The sequence below is a fragment of the Pinus tabuliformis genome, chromosome 3_1, assembly GCF_031772625.1.
Source record: "Pinus tabuliformis cultivar Carrire ecotype Pingquan chromosome 3_1, CPIR1, whole genome shotgun sequence".
NCBI lineage: Eukaryota > Viridiplantae > Streptophyta > Pinopsida > Pinales > Pinaceae > Pinus > Pinus tabuliformis.
Genome location: NC_142301.1, coordinates 895,587,108 through 895,608,104, shown reverse-complemented (window position 1 = coordinate 895,608,104; position 20,997 = coordinate 895,587,108). Strand labels below are relative to the sequence as shown.

The window sequence follows — 20,997 nt, the reverse complement described above, 5'->3', positions numbered from 1 at the left end:
TTGATGTAGGTGACAACGTGGTCTAAGTCCAGGTTGTTTGGGCATGATAAGGTTGTTCTTGAGCTCAATTTGCAGGGCAGTAGAAGCCGCTTAAAGGAGGAGCAAGGGAATGTTGTTTAAGAGATGATTGGGTCACTGTTTGAAGGGACCAAAGTTACAATCCACTATTGGGCTAGGCCACAGGCCATAGCCAGCAGTTGGAGGCCTTTAAAGTGTTGCGTTCAGAAGGATAGCAGCCCTATAAGGCAGCGTGTGGTTGGAGGGACCGTATGAAGGCTAGCCGCAGTCAATAGGTGGACTGTTGGATGTGTTTAGGGTGTTGAGGCACTCAGAGCTTGTGCCCTAACCAGTGATCAGGTCTGCCATGAAATGCACCAGTCCCTGCAGCATATGAAAGGTGCCAGATTAGCAGCCTTGTCATGATTAATGAAGCAGCAAAGGAAGGAGAGTCTTATTAAAGGAAAGCCTCGGTATTCTAGGTAATTGGTTGAGTTTTTCTATACCTATCTTATGTTGCATATCTTTAGTCCTTGGTATCAGAATTGCAGCCTCATTATGTCATCGTCACGGAGAAGATCTTTGATCTCCTATTTGGCAAGTCAAGTATTGACTTCTAAACATTGTACTCTATCTCTTTCTCTCTGCTGAACTATTGAAGAATATAAGAAGAATTGATCAAAGTTTTCCCCACATTGGGGTTTGTCCCTCGATGGTGCCACATCTTGTGTCCTCTTGTCTTGGCTTGTCTTCTACTGTTTATGTATATGTTCTATCTGCACTTTACTATGATGCTGATGTGATTGCTAATCTGAATATTGTCATTGGGCTAATATAAAAAATTGAAGTAAATTGCTCTAAGCATAGAACATACCTAAATTTAACAATATATGCTTTGGAAGACAAAGTGATGAGGGTTGCTTTCATCGAGGAAAAGATTCTTACTTGGCCTATTGGATCCTCTATGAGAAATGCATTCACATTGGGATCAAGATTTGAACGACTCTATATAGTCACTGGAAGACCTCTTCTAACATTGGTCCATCATACTAGTCATCTAAGTGAACTCTGGCACCGAAGATTGGCCCATCTACATTATGATGCTCTTACAAACTTGAAGAAGTTAGTCTCTAGAATTCTCGATGTTCAAGCCCAACATGACGGAGTATGTAGAGGTTGTGCCAATGGAAAGAAGACTAGGGGACCATTCCCCTCTAGCGAGAATAAGACAAATGACATCCTCCAACTCATTCATTCTGACATATGTGGACCAATGCTCGTACATTCTATTGGTGATCATCTCTACTACATCACCTTCATTGATGATTTCTCAAGGAAGACAAGGATATATTACTTGAAGAATAAGGATGAAGCCTTTGAAATGTTCAAAGCGTTCAAATCTTTGGTCGAAAATCTAACAGGGAAGAAAATTAAAATCTTCAAGTACAACAACAGTGGAGAGTACATTTCAAATGAGTTCATAAATTTTTGCAAGAAGAAAGGGATTAAGAAAGAGACGATTGTGCCCTATAATCCCAAACAAAATGGAGTAGCTGAAAGAAAGAACAAGTCTATTGTAGAAGGTGCATGTGCCATGCTCCATGATCAAAAGTTGTTGAAGTTCCTTTGGGGAGAAGCAACGAATGTTGCAGTTTATGTTCAAAATAGGGTGCCTCATCAAGCATTGGACAACAAGACTCCCGAAGAAGTATTTACAAATGTGAAGCCCAATGTTAGCCATCACAGTTTCTTTGGTTGTCCCGTATATTTCCATGTGCCGAAGGACAAAAGAAACAAGCTGGAAACCACAGGAAGAAAAGGTACATTCGTTAGATATTGTGAAAATTCTAAAGCATTTAGAATATATATTTCTAGTCAAAGGAAAGTTGAAATTAGTAGGGGTGTAACATTTGGCAAATATGTTTCCCTTGGGAAAGCAAGGGACATTCCTCTGCCTCCTCTTCCTGAGAAGAAGAATAATGATATGGATATCTTAGATTGAAATAGAAAGGCACCTCAAAGTATATAAATAAGAATCCCTTCTCTAAGTGAGCGTCATACAACTCAATTTTGGTCTTTTGAATAAATCGCACATGGTCAACGATGTTTTTCATGGTTCGTATTATTTGGTTACTGTGGCGCGTATTATTATCTGAGGCTTGCAGATTCCTACATATGGAATGTTGAGAAATCTAGAGACAGATGGATTAGGTGATTTCTCTTACTTTGATAACTATTTGTAATGCATTTTTACTTAAAATGATTAGCTTCTTCTTTCACTTGATTATTATTAGTATTTTCCATCATCAAACAGCTACCAAATAATGAAGATCAATGAGACAATAGGACACAAGATATAGGCTATCAACGAGGCCCAAAACCCCTCCTCTTGAGAGGAAAACCCACAAGAACTCTTCTCTTCTTATAGAACTTCAAATGACAAATTCCCAGACCTAGGACCTTTGTCAAAGTCCCCTCCAAGACCAAGACAATCCTTCCTCCTTGATGAGCTTTCATTTTCTCTAGCAACCTCGACTCCAACAACTTCTGCAACTTCGACCCCCAGCAGTTTCTTCAGCGACTTCAACCCCCAATAGATTCTTCTGCAACTTCAACCCCCACATTAGGGAATTTTGAGGTCTAAAATGGGCCTCCTAAGGAAATTATAAAATAATAGTGGAAATAATAAAATAAGATTAGATTACATCATCAAATTTTTAGAGGGAAAAATAAAAAATAAAACCTACTATTTTTTCAACTCGTATTTTCAACTTATCTCCCTATGGGTTTACTCAAATTTCAAGCGAGAACACTCTTTGGATATGGATATCTTAGATTGGAATAGAAAGGCACCTCAAAGTATATAAATAAGAATCCCTTCTCTAAGTGAGCATCATACAACTCGATTTTGGTCTTTTGAGTAAATCGCACTTCGTCAACGATGTTTTTCATGGTTCGTATTATTTGTTTACTGCGGCACGTATTATTATCTGAGGCTTGCAGATACCTACATATGGAATGTTGAGAAATCTAGAGGCAGATGGATTAAGTGATTTCTCTTACTTTGATAACTATTTGTGATGCATTTTTACTTAACTTGATTAGCTTCTTCTTTCGTTTGATTATTATTAGTATTTTCTATCATCAAACAGCTACCAAACAATGAAGATCAATGAGAAAATAGGACACAAGATATAGGTTATCAGCCAGGGCCAAAACCTCTCCTCTTGAGAGGAAAACCCACAAGAACTCTTCTCTTCTTATAGAACTTCAAATGACAAATTCCAAGACCTAGGACCTTTGTCAAAGTCCCCTCCAAGACCAAGACAATCCTTCCTCCTTGATGAGCTTTCATTTTCTCTAGCAACGTCGACTCCAACAACTTCTGCAACTTCGACCCCTAGCAGTTTCTTCAGCAACTTCGACCCTCAACGGATTCTTCTGCAACTTCAACCCCCACATTAGGGAATTTTGAGGTCTAAAATGGGCCTCCTAAGGAAATTATAAAATAATAGTGGAAATAATAAAATAAGATTATATTACATCATCAAATTTTTAGAGGGAAATATAACAATAACAAAAAAAAAAACATTATTTTTTCAACTCGTATTTTCAACTTATCTCGCTATGGGTTTACTCAAATTTCAAGCAAGAACACTCGTTGGATGCAGAATTTGATTCTTCATGCAAGGAGTACCCATGTTGCATACTTTCAATAGAACCTGCTACATGAAAAAAATGAGAAATACATGAAAAAACGTGATTGCAATCACGTTTTTCATGTATTTCTCATTTTTCGTGTAGCAAAGTCCATCAAAAGTATGCAACATGGATACTCTTTGGATGAGGAATTGAATTTTGCATCCAACAAGTACTTCTACTTGAAATTTGAGTAAAAATGAGGGAAACAAGTTGAAAATACGAGTTGAAAAAATAGTTTTATTGTTTTAGTAGTTTTTAATCTTTTTATTTTTTTACTCCAAAAATGGTGAATCATCCCCCATGGTTGACATCATCATCTTGAATCCTATTGGTTCTTATAAAGTTTATTTTGGTTGTACATTTTTCTTAGCAGACCCATTTTAGACTTCAAAATTCCTCTAATGGCAATTTCTTCTGCAGCAACCCTAGCTCTTGCATGTGTGGAGTAGATGGTGATTTATTCCTCTTTTGTTCTTCGCTTGAATTGGTTCTTCTTTCTATGGAACTCAGCTTGCAACGCATACTTTAACTCAACTTCTTGTAGCAAGTCTGCAATTCAATCTAGCTGCTGCAATAGGTGCCATAATTCTCTCGCACGTGTGAAGGATATTAGCCCAAAACTTCGCTTTCTCCTTTTCCTTCTTTGTTAGTTATTTGGCTTCCTTTTTTGTCCTCTTCTCTTCCTAGATCGAACTTCTTGAGAGCTGATTGGATGGTGTTCAGATAAGGTTGAAGTCTTCTTATATATAGGCTTCTTTCTAGGTCGAATTGCTGCCTTTAGGCCGACTTGTCCACTCATGAAGGTCGACTTGTTCTTTTGATGATGACAAGGTCTTGGAGGGTCTATTTGACACTTTTGACTTTACATAAAATTTCTTTACAAGATGTAACATGCCCAAAAGCCTAAAGGGTCTGCCATACATGACAATGAATCAATTGACTTGTAGACTCAATGACAAGCCCTAGAATCACTCAATGGGTGCTTGACCTATAAATAAATTTTCCTTGCGCACGAAACCTATGCCTCAAGAATGACAATAATAAATTTATTTTTCTGCACATCAAATACATAAAATCATGATTACATATGTCATTACGAAGATAGAACAGTTACATATTTCAACATGGAAGTCGTTTTTTGTGGATCGCATAACTCATTTCAGTGGCCCGTATCGCAATCAGTTGCTCGCTTCTTGTGTGACTCGCTCTGTAGCTATCATGGCTCGTTCAATAGATCACGGCATTGCATATATAATGCAGAAATATGGTTCCTATATATGCAACGGTGAATGGTCATCACTTTGTGAAATGGGCAATGCACAGTCTTTTATATGGGTCACATACCGTCTTTCACTTTGTGAAATGGGCAATGCACAGTCTTTTATATGGGTCACATACCGTCTTTCACTTTGTGAAATGGGCAATGCACAGTCTTTTATATGGGTCACGTACAGTCTTTTATATGGACAACGCTCAGTCTTTCATACAGGCATTGCACATATATATGGCACATCTCATACAGTCTTATGTATGACAGGCACCACACATGTATCTTGGCATCACATAAAACTTTTGTCTTGGCATCGCATTTATATTACAGGTCCAGGCATCCCATTTATATTACAGGTTTTGGCATCGCATTGACACTATGGTACATCGCATACAGTCTTATGTATGACAGGCACCACACATGTATCTTGGCATCACATAAAACTTCTGTCTCAGCATCACATTTATATTACAGGTCCAGGCATCCCATTTATATTACAGGTTTTGGCATCACATTGACACTACAATTTTGTCATGACACCACGTTATAGTCACATCACAGTTTGGCTCTATCCATGGTTTGACATTCATTGCTCTCTGTTTGGCTCAACACATACGTACGCATGGCATAAATCGTACATATAAGAAATTGTATACGGCATTTATGTATTGGATCTCAATTGTCTTAACAATAAGGGCCCTAATCTATTACATATTCTCTTTGAGTTATGAATCAGTAGTATAATATATGCATGGAACAGTTAGGGTTTGCAGTTCAGTTTGCAGGTCAGGGGCATTATTACCTTTACAGTTCACTGACATCTTGTATCAGTTTTGGTATGGCATAGTGTGCAAAGCATATGACATTGTATTCATGTATCGGTAAGGCCTCAATGATGGGCAGTATTATGACATTGAATGGCTTCCTGTATATATTATAGTCTTACAGCATTTCTGAGACATATGCAGAAACCTCAAGTGAAACCCTAATGACAATACAACCTGCCAGTGATCTAATGACCTATCTTCATGATGACAGTATTGCTATGTCTGTAATGATGATATTGCCCTGACATTATGATTGCAGCACTCATGGTTTATCGAATGTCAGTTCACAAACAAAGTTGTGAACTGGCCTGGGTAGGCCCTAGAGGGTCTGTTGTAAAGATGTATTTCTCCATGGATGTACTTTGTATCTCAGCTGAACAATTGACGAAATCTAATAGAAGAAGAAGAATTGCATTCCAGATTTTCCCCCTTGTGGGGTTTTTCCCTGGTCTCCGACCAATCCTGGTGTCTCTATGTGTGTTTGTTTTTCTTCTGTTGTTACTTTATGTTCCGCTGCATTGTTGTTGATATTGTTCTTTCTACATAATTGCACATGATGTAATGATGTTATAATACTGTAGGGTGAATTTTATGTATAAATGATGTAATGCAATTATCAAAGCAAAGAACGATATATCCCTAAGGAAAATTAACAGTATGTGTTAGTTTGCAAGTTGTTTCTCAGTTCAGCAAAAGATGGCGCTTGCAGTTGCATGTGTTAACTTTATTTTTATTTAGCAGTTTTCTAATTATTAGCTCAAGTATAAGTTTAGTTAGTCAGATCCAGTCTAGTAGGTAGGGTGCATGCTTACATGCCTCGGATCATCTACAGTTGAGGCATTGTTGTGCATGTGTCCAGATTCATTGTACCTACTCTTCTTCTCAGTCTGTAAGAAAGAAGATAGGGATGTAGGTTTATTCTTCAGTTTTTGAATGGCAAACAGTGAATTTAGTTTGCTGCTGTTTTCCTGTAGCAGATTTCATTGCAGAATTATGAGCAAGCAATAACAAGTCTTCACAGTCCATCTAATGAGTTTCTGTGTTTTTACTTTTAACAATGATTTAGCAAGTATTCTGCAATTATGTTTTTCTTCCTGCTTAAGAACAGTAAAGAGATTTAAGACAGACCCATGAGTTCCTTCTCTAAGTTTTTTGCAGCATGTGCTTGTATATTTTAGCAATATGACAACAGCAGTTGTGCATGACTTTCAGGTTTCAGCAGTCTAGTAATTTAGGAATTATTTTAGTGCTAAGTCTGCTGACCATCATTTAGAAAATCTAACAGGACCAAAGGAGGATGCTAGCCAAGCTATTCCATCACTAAAGGAAGCATTCATATAAAACAAATATGAAAACAAGAGAGTAAAATGCAAAGCAAAGCAAAAATAAGAGACCTGCCAAAGGTGACACAACAAAATAAAATGCAACAAGCTTACAAACCAGCACTAGTGACAAGAGGATGTAACTGTAGCCAAAAAAAATTACCTTCATGAGCAAAAGATGCAATACTACGAGGAGGACGCTACCAAGTTGCTATCATCCAAAAGACTCATAAAAATTAAAAAATAAAAATAAAAAAAAGGGAGCAGCAAGTTGTCGTAAGGGATTTCCTAACAAAAGGGAAAAACACTAAAAAGAAAGAAAGGCAAGGAGTAACAAGGAATGCTCACAAGGAAAAGGCCAAAACACTAAAAAGAAAGAAAGGCAAGGAGTAACAAGGAATGCTCACAAGGAAAAGGCCAGGTAATGAAAATTGGACTACAGGATCCAACACATCAAGGAAAGGGAAAAAAGAGTACCACAACTGACAAGGGAGTCAGCATAGGAAAATTTTAGGCAATAACAATGACAACTAAACGAGAGAGGGGCCAGAAGGAATGTGGCACACAGGGGAGGTGGACGGCAAGGAGACAACGTCCTCAAAAGGAGAGGAACAAGGTCTCTTGAGCAAGAGGACTCAAAATAGACCAAATAGAGGATCCACAAAAGCTCAATGAGATAAGTGCGGGTTCACAATTGAGAAAGGAAAAGCTAAGAGAAAAAGGGGAACAATGGTTGTTTTATCTCCATTCAGTTTTAATATAGAATTTTCATCTTAAATATGAACAATCAGGCAATAAGATTGATGGTATTTTGTTAGTTAGGATGGCTCAAGTGTTTGATAGGAAGAATTGTTATTGTTCCCACCCACGTTTAAAACTTGTTAGTGACACGTTCACTCTTCATAAGCCAACTGTGGTTGACGCTCTTTGTGAACCATGAGGATATCTCACCATTGCCTATGAGCTGGAGGGTAGGGTGCATCAATAAATGTTTTAAAATAAAATTTAAAAAATGATAGATGACATTGAGATGGGCTAATATGTATGAACAAGAAGTAACACAAACAGTAATATTGATGACATTTTGTCAATTGGGATCGATAGAGTATTTGAAAGGAAGAATTGTTTTTGTTCCCACCCAGGTTCAATCCCGTTAGTGACATGTTCACTCTTCATAAGCCAATTGAGGTTCAGGCTCTTCGTGAAGCATGAGGAAAACTCACCGTTGCCTACCAGCTCGAGGGTAGGGTGCATCATTAAATGTTTTTGAATAAAATAAAAAAAGATAGATGACAATGAGATAGGCTAATATGTATGAACAAGAAGTGAACAAAAACAGTATTTTCATGGATTTTTTTGGTTCTGCATTATTAATAGCTAACTCATATAAAACCCAAACCCAATTATTTTTAAGGCTTTAACTATTGGCTGAAATTATATTTGTTCCTGCATTAGTGCAACACCAGCTTCAACATTTAGAGGACAAAATTTATTTAATAGACCAGGATCATCAATTAAATCTAATATCACAAAGAAAATGGACCCTATGAGTTGACCTGGCAAACCTGCTGGAAAATAGATGCTTTAGAAACATGATCTTTACAATCATTTCAGCAGTTTATATTTTTAATAGAAGATTCCAAAGTAGACCCTATGGATCTGTTTGGCCAACTTGCTGGCTGAGGGACAATTTAAGATCCCGTGTCACAAACTTATCAACTTTCTTAGCAATTTAAGCTTTCAATATTGAATTTGATTATATTAAAGACAATAATGACCGAAAAATTGTTGTACATGTACAAACTGTGGAAAATCATCAAGGCCCCTATATTCAATATACCATCTAACTAAATTCAGTCTACAAATTAAATCTAGCACAAATTAAATTCAGCTCCAAAATTTAACGATTGAAACATAATGTGACGATGTTAATGACCCTAGTTTAACAATAGAGCCCAAATTATAAATCAGACAAGCTAATTTAACAAATTAGAAAAAACAAATCATTCATTGACTACAGACCTAAGACAAACCACTTATGGTTGAACAGGGTTACGGTCCTTCCTAGTGTTACATTATTTGTGCGGGTCTCCTTATACCTGCAACTCTCCCAAACTACTAGATACCTCTAGCATAAGAGCAGTCTGGAATCTGGATTGACCTGCCTGAAACGGGTGATCTTTACACACAAGAATATGAAACAAAGAACGAAGCTATAAATAGCTGGATATAATGTAAAACATTGAAGCCCCTATATTCAATCTACTGCCCAACTAAATTCAACCTACTAATTAAATTCAAACATTTAGGCCCCCAAAGCCAATAGTTAAAACACGATGTGAAACAAAAAAAATACAAAACTAGAAACAACTAACTAAAAAATAACAGCATGAACGCCTGTATGCACAACACTGATAATACAAAAGTAAAATTATAATTAAAAGCTATACCATGACTGGCCAACGTAATCATCTAGCTAGCTCTGGATATTAACCACTGGATGATTTCGGATTTCTAAATATTAACCACAGTACCTTACGGGGTTAACTAGCCGTTTTCTTTTCTGTATTAATGAAAGAATATATACCTAGTTCATACTATCAACCACAAGATGACATCAGATTTCTAAATACTAACCTCACTATCTTACGGGGATTTACCCAGTTGTTTTATTTTTCTGTGTCGAAAAATAGGTAATGACAGAATGCATACATAGAAAGAAAATCATAAATGTATATCAACCTGATTCCAGACGAAGAATGAGGCTGATCCCTCAGACTTGCACAAACCCTCCTCGTTTCACCTTCTTCCATGATGGCGAACCCTCTTCTTTGCATTCACCTGTTGCAGAGCAAAATTCCTTGTAAAATCAGTGGCCATGCCAAAAACCAATAAAAATGAAACTGAAGAAAAAATAAAAAGCAGAAAAGCTCTCCTTGCGATGTCCGGTGAGATCTCCAACTTATCCTGATTAAGAGCTTGGGCTTCTCCTTCTGGAGCCGGCTTCTCCTCTCGGCCTCGTGGACCCTTCATAGCTTCTTTGGCTTTGGTTTTCATGATTGTCTCCGGTTGTCCAACTGCTCTGAACGCTATCTTTATCTAAATGGGGTCCAACCCAGAAAGTGGGGCGATGTTCACCACATACCTCGTTCTTTAGAGTTCGAAATGGGGCAATGTTCCTAAATACTTTGCTCTTTAGAGTTGGAATACGCCTAGCCACTCTGAATGGCTGTGGGTCTTTCACATTAATCCCATAAATGTGTGTTTGAGGATCCCAAAAAAATTGGAAACGTTCTCATGGGCAAGGTCCCGTTAAAATTTACAAGGTTTACGTTTACTCTATTTTAAGTGAAAGTTGTTAACACAAATAAAATTAGCAATTGTTCTAAAAGGTGCCTAGAGATAAATTGTGTTAATTTCAATCACACTTATCCAACATTTTTAAATCAATATCTTGATATTATTTGCGTTTTATTTTTAAATCAATATCTTGATATTATCTGGGTTTGAAAAGAAATGCATCACTGATCCAGGTGGATATTGGTGGCCACCTGCCAAGTCCACCTGGACCCCCACCATTGTCTTTCTCAGCATTTTCAGTTTCCTTAATTGTAGCACAACTTACTATTTTTAGCAGTTTTTCGGGTCCTGAACTTCCGGAGCCGTTTTGAGGCCCTAAACGACGTTTTTTTGGGATTCTGGGGCAACATGGGTCATGGACCCATGTTGCCTTCCAAAGTGGTAGTACTCGGATAGATCTTTCTAACGAGCTATCGTACGCGTCAAACGGAGATCGTATGCCAAAGTTACGACCCCGGGAAATTGATGTACCAATTTACCCAAACGGGGCCCACAATTTGGCGTTTCATCTTCTAGGGTTAGGTTTCGGGATGTGAAGGGTTTTCCATTGTTTCTCAACAATAAATAGGCCTTCGAGCCTCATTGTAATACAGTTCTGAACAGTTCAGAGGCATGTAGCCATCACATCTCTTCTCAGAGATAAGCTACCATCGCCCTAGCTAGTTTATTTCCATTTCTGTTTGTAAGCATATTTCAGTATTTTCCATTAATGAAATGAAGTATTATTTCCGCTGCATCTTTGTGTATATGGTTATCTCTGTACTTTGTTGCGTTCCTATTTAAATCCGGATCAGTGGTATCAGAGCGGGTCTGCTTTTTCTCTGTTTTTCTTTGCATGTCCCCAACAAGGTCGGGATATAAGGAGTTAGGGCTTGAACTGGTTGAACCTTTGCAAGACCAGCCTCGCAATTCCTGACGGCCTCCCATGGCGGACGAGAAGAAAGACGAGGGGGCAGGAGATCCCATCAAAATCTTGCTCGAAGAAGCGCTCGAGCGACAACGGAACGCGATGATGGACAGCTTTGCGCAGATCCTTCAGCGGCTACCCAGAAGCGGCGCATCGGCTTCCAGCAGCTCCTCTGGAAACGCCACACCCTTTAAGGTACAAGTTAATTTTGAAATCCCCATATTCGAGGGTCAGATAGACGCCGATGCCGTAGATAAATGGTTAAATCTGCTAGAGGGTTATTTTTCTGTTCATGAATTTTCGAGTCGGGAAAAGATTGTTTTTGCTCTTCTCAAAGCAGCCCCCCACGTCAAGGACTGGTGGGAAACCTACTGCAAGCAGAAGGATGAAAGTACTGGCTCACTATTTTCAGCCGCACCCACCTGGGATTCGTTCCGGGATGCCATCAAGGAGCAGTACTACCCTGTCGGAAGCTATGAGGATGAATACATAAAGTGGACCACGCTGCGGCAGGGAAGGGACCAAGACGTGCCGGAGTTCACCAATCTTTTCCATACCCTTCGCACAAAGTTGGGTATCAAGGATTCGGAGCAACATTTGATACTCAAATACCGTGGCTGCCTGCACAAGTACATCCAGGAAGAAATACAGTTCCTAAACATCCCCTCGCTCGGCGCAGCATACCGGTATGCCGTCAAGGTCGAGCAGAAGTTTAAACAAAAGAAGCGAGACTTTGGATCTGCGAATCCAAAGCAGGGGAAAGGTGCCCCTAAACCACAGAACAAAGGACAAAGCCAAGGCGGGACAGCCCAAGACAACCAGCCGAAGCTGCAAGCAAAGAGCAACGCCGCGAAGCCGAGAAAGGACACTGGAAAATGGTGCGAGTTCCATAAGAGCTCCACTCACAACACAAGTGAGTGTCGGGCCAAGCAGTCACTGGTGGCTGAGCTAAAGGTTTCAGAATCAGATGCATGTTCCGACTCTGAGTCAGAACCCGATAAGGGGTATGAAAAAGGGAAGCAGATCATTGATGCGGATCCCAGCGCCACTGTTGCTACCGCAAAGATCCAGAAAAATGAACCCGAAGATCCAGAGGAGGAGGAGCGTCTCTTCCACTCCCAAATGTGGGTAAAGGGCTCCCCGATACAGTTCATTGTTGATAGCGGGAGTCAAAAGAACCTCATTTAGGCAGAGGTCGTGAAGCGGTTGGGCTTACCGACCACAGCACATCCACAACCATACACCATTGGGTGGCTTCACCAAGGGCGAGATCTTCGTGTGAGCCAGCAGTGTCGCCTTCCATACAACATCAAGCCCTTCACGGATGAGGTATTGTGTGACATTGCTCCCCTTGAAGTTTGTGATGTATTACTAGGACAACCACACTTGTGGAAGCGACATGCTGTGTATGAATCAAGGCCCCGTGCTGTTATTATTACATTGGGAAATAAGTTGTTCAGGATACCAGAGGTAGCACCACCTGCCGCCATCTCTTTGATTACTGCAAAACAATGCAGTAAGATCATTTCCAAAACCAGGAAATTTGTTTTCCTGATGATACGCCCTCAAGGGAAGAAGAAGACAGTGGCCGCGGCCTCCAAACGGGGTCCCTCTGCACGGCAGCTACAGATGGACAAGATTGTGGAGGAGTACGAAGACATCTTCACCTCCCCGGCAGGGGTTCCTCTGCACTGTCAAGTCAAGCACTCCATCGATCTGACCCCAGGTGCGCCGCTACCCAATGGACCAATTTATCGGCGCTCCGTTCTGGAGAACAATGAAATCAAGAGGCAGATTCAGGAGCTCCTGCAGAAAGGTCACATCCGTCCGAGTTCTTCGCCCTGTGGGAGCCCGATAGTGTTGGTACAGAAGAAGGATGGGACGTGGAGACTCTGTATTGACTATCGGGTGCTGAACAAGATCACTGTCCGTAATAGGTACCCGATCCCGCGGATTGATGACCTCCTAGACCAACTAAAGGGGGCGAAATATTTCAGCAAGATCGATCTGAAGTCAGGATATCACCAGGTACCAATTGAACCCTCAGATGTGTGGAAGACTGCCTTCAAATCCAAGGAGGGCCTCTTCGAATGGTTGGTCATGCCTTTCGGATTGACGAATGCTCCTGCAACCTTTATGAGGCTAATGGATGACATCTTGCGGCCATTCACCAACTCCTTTGTAGTAGTATACTTGGATGACATTCTGATCTTCAGCCAGAGTTGGGAAGAGCACCTCCACCACATCCGACAGGTTCTCCAAACACTGCGGCAACACAAGCTATGTGCCAATTTGGAGAAATGCACTTTTGGCATGACCGAGGTTAAGTATCTGGGATACATCATTGATGAACAGGGGGTGCATGTTGATCCAGCCAAGGTCCAAGTCATTCGGGATTGGCCCTCTCCAACCACTCTAACAGAGCTCCGCAGCTTTCTAGGTCTTGCCAACTTCTACCGCAGGTTTGTGTTGGGATTTTCTCATATTTCTTGGCCCTTGAGTCAAGTCACCAAGGGCGGGGCGAAAGCAAAATTCTTTTGGTCTAAATCTCAACAGAAGGCATTCAGGGAGTTGAAGGATCGTCTCTGCACGGCACCAGTGCTCGCGTTACCAGATTTACAACAACCATTTGAGGTCAAGACAGATGCCTCTGACTATGCTATTGGGGCAGTCCTTACTCAACATGGACATCCAGTGGCATATCACAGTGAAACACTTTCAGACACAGTCCGGAAGTACCCCAATTATGATAAAGAGATGTATTCCATTGTACAGGCCTGCAGACAATGGAAGCATTACATTTTGGGGAAGGAAACGGTCATCCACACAGACCACCGACCTCTGCAGTTCATACAGACCCAAGGGAAATTGCAGAATGATCGCCATCAGAAGTGGTCTACATACCTGCAACAGTTTCACTTGAATATCAAGTATAAAAAGGGCAGCACCAATAATGTTGCAGATTGCCTCAGTCGACCACCGATCATGGCGCTAACCACCGTGCTCAACTCTTGCGGGCACGAGACTTCTGATTGGCCACTTCTCTACAAAAGCGACCCAGAATTCGGCCACACATACCAGACACTCTTGGAGGGTCGGCAGGTTGCAGATTTTCACCTCCAGGGTGCCCTGTTATGCCACCTCGGTCACCTTTGTGTTCCTTCAAGCGAGCGTGCCAAGATGATTTGGGAAGCACACTACAGTTGGGCTGCTGGGCATTTCGGGGTCGAGAAAACAGTGGCAGTACTGCAAAACTATTTCTATTGGCCGAATCTTCGACAGGATGTTGGGAAGTACATCCGATCATGTACTGCCTGTGCCATTGCCAAACCGACCATTAAGAAGCAAGGCCTCTATACCCCGTTGCCTACCCCTAGTCGACCTTGGGAATCCATCTCCATGGATTACATGTCAGGCCTTCCTTCCACTAAGCATGGAAATGACTGTGTTTTTGTGGTCGTCGACAGGTTCTCAAAGATGGCCATTATGATGGCCTGCAAGAAGAATATCACAGCAGAAGCCACTGCTAAACTCTTCTTTGAACGAGTGTGGGTGCACTTTGGGATCCCACAGTCTATCATCTCGGATCGGGACAGTCGGTTTCTCAGCACCTTTTGGTCCAGTCTCTGGTCAATGCTGGACACCAAACTCACGAAGTCCACAGCCTTCCATCCTCAAACTGATGCCCAGACAGAGGTTGTCGATAGGATGATTGTGCACATTCTGCGCATGTATAACTCAAAGCATCCACGCACATGGGACGAGAGCCTCCCCTACGTTCAGCACAGCTACAACCGAGCTCTTCACAGCTCCACTGGCCATAGCCCTTTTCAGGTGGGTTTGGGATTCCAGCCACTATGCCCCATTGATGTGGCCATGCCACTTGCAGCTACTCCCATGAATTCAGCTCATGTCCAGTCCGAAACAGATAAGGCCACCAGCTTCATTGAGCGCATCCAACATATTCGCCAGCAGGTCCATGACATTCTTGAGAAATCAAATGCCAAGTACAAGCAGCGACATGATCAACATCGGGTGCCACACAAGTTTCAGGTGGGCGACAAAGTCTGGTTGCATTTGCAAAAGGAACGCCTTACTGGAGCCTATCGGAAATTGAGACCACTCCGATATGGTCCTTACACCATTACTAAGGCTATGGGAGACAATGCATTTGAGCTCAGCATTCCCCCATTCCTTGGCCTGCACCCAGTATTCAATGTGGACCGCCTTCGGCCATACTTTCCACCATTGCTAGACACATCCGACATTGCAGAACAGCTCAAACCCACAGAATTAAATCCAGATTGCATGGAACAAGCTGCAACTGATCGGATCATGGACACACAGATCAAGAACACTCGCCAACAGAATATCCAACTGTATCAAGTTGTCAAAGCGGGCCAACTCCTTCAGCAGGGCAAGTGGCTCACCAGGGAACAAGTTCAGCAGAAGTTTCCTCATCTCATGGAGGAGCTCAACGCAATGGGGACCATTGCTTCCTAAGGGGGGAGGAATGATCCAGGTGGATATTGGTGGCCACCTGCCAAGTCCACCTGGACCCCCACCATTGTCTTTCTCAGCATTTTCAGTTTCCTTAATTGTAGCACAACTTACTATTTTTAGCAGTTTTTCGGGTCCTGAACTTCCGGAGCCGTTTTGAGGCCCTAAACGACGTTTTTTTGGGATTCTGGGGCAACATTGATCCATCTCCCAAAGTGGTAGTACTCGGATAGATCTTTCTAACGAGCTATCGTACGCGTCAAACGGAGATCGTATGCCAAAGTTACGACCCCGGGAAATTGATGTACCAATTTACCCAAACGGGGCCCACAATTTGGCGTTTCATCTTCTAGGGTTAGGTTTCGGGATGTGAAGGGTTTTCCATTGTTTCTCAACAATAAATAGGCCTTCGAGCCTCATTGTAATACAGTTCTGAACAGTTCAGAGGCATGTAGCCATCACATCTCTTCTCAGAGATAAGCTACCATCGCCCTAGCTAGTTTATTTCCATTTCTGTTTGTAAGCATATTTCAGTACATTCCATTAATGAAATGAAGTATTATTTCCGCTGCATCTTTGTGTATATGGTTATCTCTGTACTTTGTTGCGTTCCTGTTTAAATCCGGATCAATCACACATATATATTTAATTCAACATTTTTAAATTAATATTGTGATATTATCTGAATTTGAAGGGAAATACAACATCAATTAGTAAAAAAACAATTACACTTACGAGAACTTGAAAACTGCAATATTAACTCATTAATTAATTAACTTCACAGTGAAATTATACCAGCGAAAATGAAAATAGCACAATCAAATTGAAAATATTGTGTAACTTCCTCAAATAAATAAAAAGTTTAATTGAAATTGATAATTGTCTGATTTTAAGATATATTTTTAGTTGTTTATTCATTAAGTTTAATTATAAATTGAATGATTATATAATTTAAAAATTAAATAATGGTCAAATTCAATTAGTTGTGAAATAGTCTTTTTTTTTCAGAGGAAAAAAACCATCATAGATTTATATTAAGAAAATATAAAGATCTGCATTACATAACAAGATTTGGGGGCAAGAGAAGCCCAGATGCTGATACTAAATAAAGGCCAGATTTCCAGGATCATCCGAAACTTATGACAGAAACATATACATAACCTGTATTATCCGAAGATGATACAATAAACATTCTATCGCAAAAGAAACAAAAACAACAAAAGATTGCATGATAATACACATTCATAGAGAACTTGCGGCCCTTGCATGGATGAGAGTCACATTCCATTAATGCTAAAATCCTGTATGAGGAAAGAGCAACCATCAAGCATGATTGATAATGAGCACAAACCAGGTTGCATGCTGAGACCATCCTTTGAGAGGATATCAGCCTGGGCATTCCGGGAACGAGGAATATGTTGAAACCTAATCCGGTTAATTAAGTTGCTAAAGAAGCTGATGCGGCTTAACCATCCAAGGAGATGTGGACAGTTAATAAGACTCAAACCATTAACATGATCAATGAGCGATTTTGAGTCTCCAAAGATCGATATAGACTGTATGCCCAAGAAGACACAGAAAACAAGCAGCCCCGAGAGAGCCCTAGCCTCCGCCAGAGAATTTGAGCCAAAACCACCATGCCAAGATAAAGAATAGTGAAGGTTGTCACTTATAACAATGACAACCTCGCAGCCACAACAATGGTTGCGTTCAGCTCCATCAAAGAACGCGGCAGGGGTCTGATAGGAAAAGATTCCTAGCTCCTTTTTGCAGGCTTTTTTTGGCTGAGTGTCGACCTGATGAAAAGAGTCATGGCATGCCATAATACGCTGAAGAGTTGCATGAAGGGGCTCCTTTGATTCTTGAAAAATTTGAGCGTTTCTCCATTTCCATAAGAACCAAACAGCAATGATGAACAATGATCTCCAGGATAGACATTGCCCACTCCACCACTTATAACCATCCTGTACAGAAGGAAAGATAAGGTAAGGAAAACCAAAAACTAAAGAAAGTTCATACCAGATATGGAGGGACGAGGCGCATTGAAAAAACATATGCATGTTTGATTCCTCTGCATTGTGGCACATAACACATCTACTGGGACCCTGCCAGTTTTTCCTTTGAAGAACCTCCCATGTAAGATTCTTGTTCCCAAAAACTAGCCAAGAAAAAATAATCATTTTAAGAGGACATGCCGCCTCCCAAAGGCATGGAGGGAAGAGCAGACCAGGACTCCCAGCGAGAACCGAGACCATTGCAGCATAAATATCCTTTATGCGAACTGGCAGTTTTGCTTTAGGAAGAGACCATACCAAGGCATCCTTTGTACCTGCTCGAAAAATCCCCAGGCTATTTAGTCTCTCTTTAACAGAGAACTAGAGAGGGATCAGCGATTGAGGCAAAAGCAGATCCTCTCCATCCCTCCAGACAGGGATTGGGCCTGACCAGGATTTGATCAGTTTGTCCCATGTGAAACATCCCTGTCTATGAAGAAAGCATATCAGCGAAGAAGGGAAAGAGAAGTCCAGACCATTTGAAATAGAGTCAAAATCGATAAGCATACTAGATCCTGAGCATAAAGTCCATCGAAGATTTTTCATGAAGAAAGGATGGACTTTCCTGAGGCTTTGCCAGATAGTCGATCCCTTTCTAATGCCAATGGAGCGTCTTCTGTACCAGAACTCTAAGCTTATGCCTTTTAAATATTTCGCCCTTATAACCTTGCTCCATGGCCCTTCGCCAAAAATACCTCTATAGAGAGATTTGCAGAGAAGTGCTTTCCCGAAAGAGCGCATGTCTAAAAGACCCCAACCCCCCAGCTTTCTTGGTTTTGATATAGAAGCCATCTTGACTAAGTGGAAATTGCTCTGAATAACTTGACCACCCCAGAGGAAATTGGCTGCCAGATTGTTCATTCGGTTAATAATACTAGCAGTGAGAAAGAAGATGTGAGCCCAATAAACTGCTAGTTGAGATAGAACAACCTGTACTAAAATGAATCTGCCAGCTAAAGAAAGAAATTTTAACTCCCAGCCTGAGATCTTTTTATAAAAACGGGCCAATAACCATTGCCAATCCTTCTTGGAATTGCCTTTTGCCTTTAGGTTGAAACCCAAATATTTAATCCCATCCTTGATCGAAAAATGAGCAATGCCCATCAACTCATAAATCCAAAGAACGATTTCCATGTTAGAATCATTATGAAACAAAGATGATTTTTCCTTATTGATAAACAGACCAGTTGCTTTCTGAAAATTTACAAGGATATCATTTAGGCATGCCCAAGAAGCCCTACAAAGCATAGCAAAGATGAGGACATCATCTACAAAGAGATTGTGAGAGAGGGAAATGTCCTTGCATATCTTAACCGGGCGACATTTCTTGTCCTCAACTGCTTTATTTATCTGCAGACTGAGAGAGTTCATTACCAGGATGAAGAGCAGTGGAGAGAGGGGACATCCCTTTCGGAGACCTCTCTCCGCTTGAAAGAAAGACGAAGAAATTCCATTTACAATGACTGAGTATCTGACATTCTCAACGCAAGATATCACCCAGTTGATGCTCTGAGATTTCAATCCTATTTTGGCCAGCAGGATTCTTAAGAAGCCCCAGTCTACACAATCATAGGCTTTTTGCAGATCAATCTTGAGAATGGCCACATCCAAATTTTTTGACAACATTGAGAACAGACTTTCCTGGGTCATGGCAACAGCATCCAAGATGATACAGCCCTTTAAGAACACATGCTGGTCCCTAGAGATGAAGGAATTTAGAATGGGCTTCATCCTTTCCGCAATAATTTTTGGGATAATTTTGAACAGATATTGCAGAGTGAGATAGGCCTGAAATCATGGAAGGAATCAGAGCTTTCCTTTTTAGGAATTAAAGCAATAAAGGTGGAGGAGATAGCACTATGAATGCTTCCCGCCATCCGGGATGCATCCACCATCCGCAATAGATCCACTTCGAAAAGGTCGAAGAAGTGAGAAAAATTCAATTGGCCATCCATCTGGCCCAGGGCTTTTATCCTTTTTGAAAGCTTTGATGGCTCTCAGGAGTTCTTCTTCAGAGATCGGCTTGATGAAATTTTCATTTGCCGAGTCATCAAACATTTCCGGAACCAGTTCAATGCCCCATAGAGCATCTTGAAAGGTTACTTCCCTTCTTCTGTATTGATTCTGGAAAAATCTCATTGCCTCCGCCGAGATTTCATTCTGAGATTGGAGAACATTTCCCATGTCATCTCTGATCCTCCATATAGAATTTTTCTCTCTTCTAACATTTGCATAATTGTGAAAAAACCTCGTATTCTTGTCCCCCTCTTTGAGCCAGATGGCTCTGCTCTTAAGTCTCCATGTAGCCTCCTCCTTTAACAAAATCAATTGTTTCCTTTTCTCTAGTTTTCTTATTCTGCATTTCAGATCTGGAGACAGGTTATTCAGATCTGCTGTATCTAAAAGGGAATCCAGTTCCTTTTGGATATTATTTAACTCTTGTTTGTCCATCATTTTCCTTCGGATTTGCCAATCCTTTACCACAGACCTCAGGCATCCCATCTTTTCACGAAATGTCATGAATGGAGCCATCTCCGATTCCAGGAGTTCCTTCCATTTGCTTGTGATGATTTCATTAAAAGATGGGTCATCTAAATGGATCCTGTTGAATTTAAATGAGTAACCGAGCCTGACATCTATACCACGCCATTCAAGGAAAATGGGTCTGTGATCAGAAGTGTAGTCATTCCCAATAGACGATACTGGCATTCCCAATTTCCCAATAATGCTTGAGTGGATGATAAATCTATCGATTCTCTTTGCGATATAGGCCTCCCCAGTCCTGTTGTTATCCCAGGTAGGCTTCATTTTATTGGGCAGTATGTCCACCAGATTCTTATTCAGTAATTCCTTCCTGAGTCTGTCAGCCAGAGGGTCTATTTTCCTACATTTACCCCAGCATTCATCAGAACTGAGAGTCAGATTTAAGTCACCTGCTATCATCAACGATTCGATCTCAAGAATTTGCGAGGCAAAGAGCCTCTCCCAAAAAGAGAGTCTATTCTTATATGGAGCATAGACATTTAGCATATTGAGAACTATGGTCTGGCCTCTGATA

General features: G+C 40.9%; 1 long non-coding RNA gene across 1 annotated transcript in view; it reads right to left on the bottom strand.

Moving 5' to 3' along the window:
• LOC149190514 (uncharacterized) overlaps positions 1-20,997 on the bottom strand; it is a 276,387-nt gene that overhangs the window by 45,360 nt on the left and 210,030 nt on the right. The window contains exon 4 of the long non-coding RNA XR_016255994.1: positions 9,861-9,959. This is a non-coding gene — a long non-coding RNA (uncharacterized LOC149190514). The remainder of the gene's footprint in view (positions 1-9,860; positions 9,960-20,997) is intronic.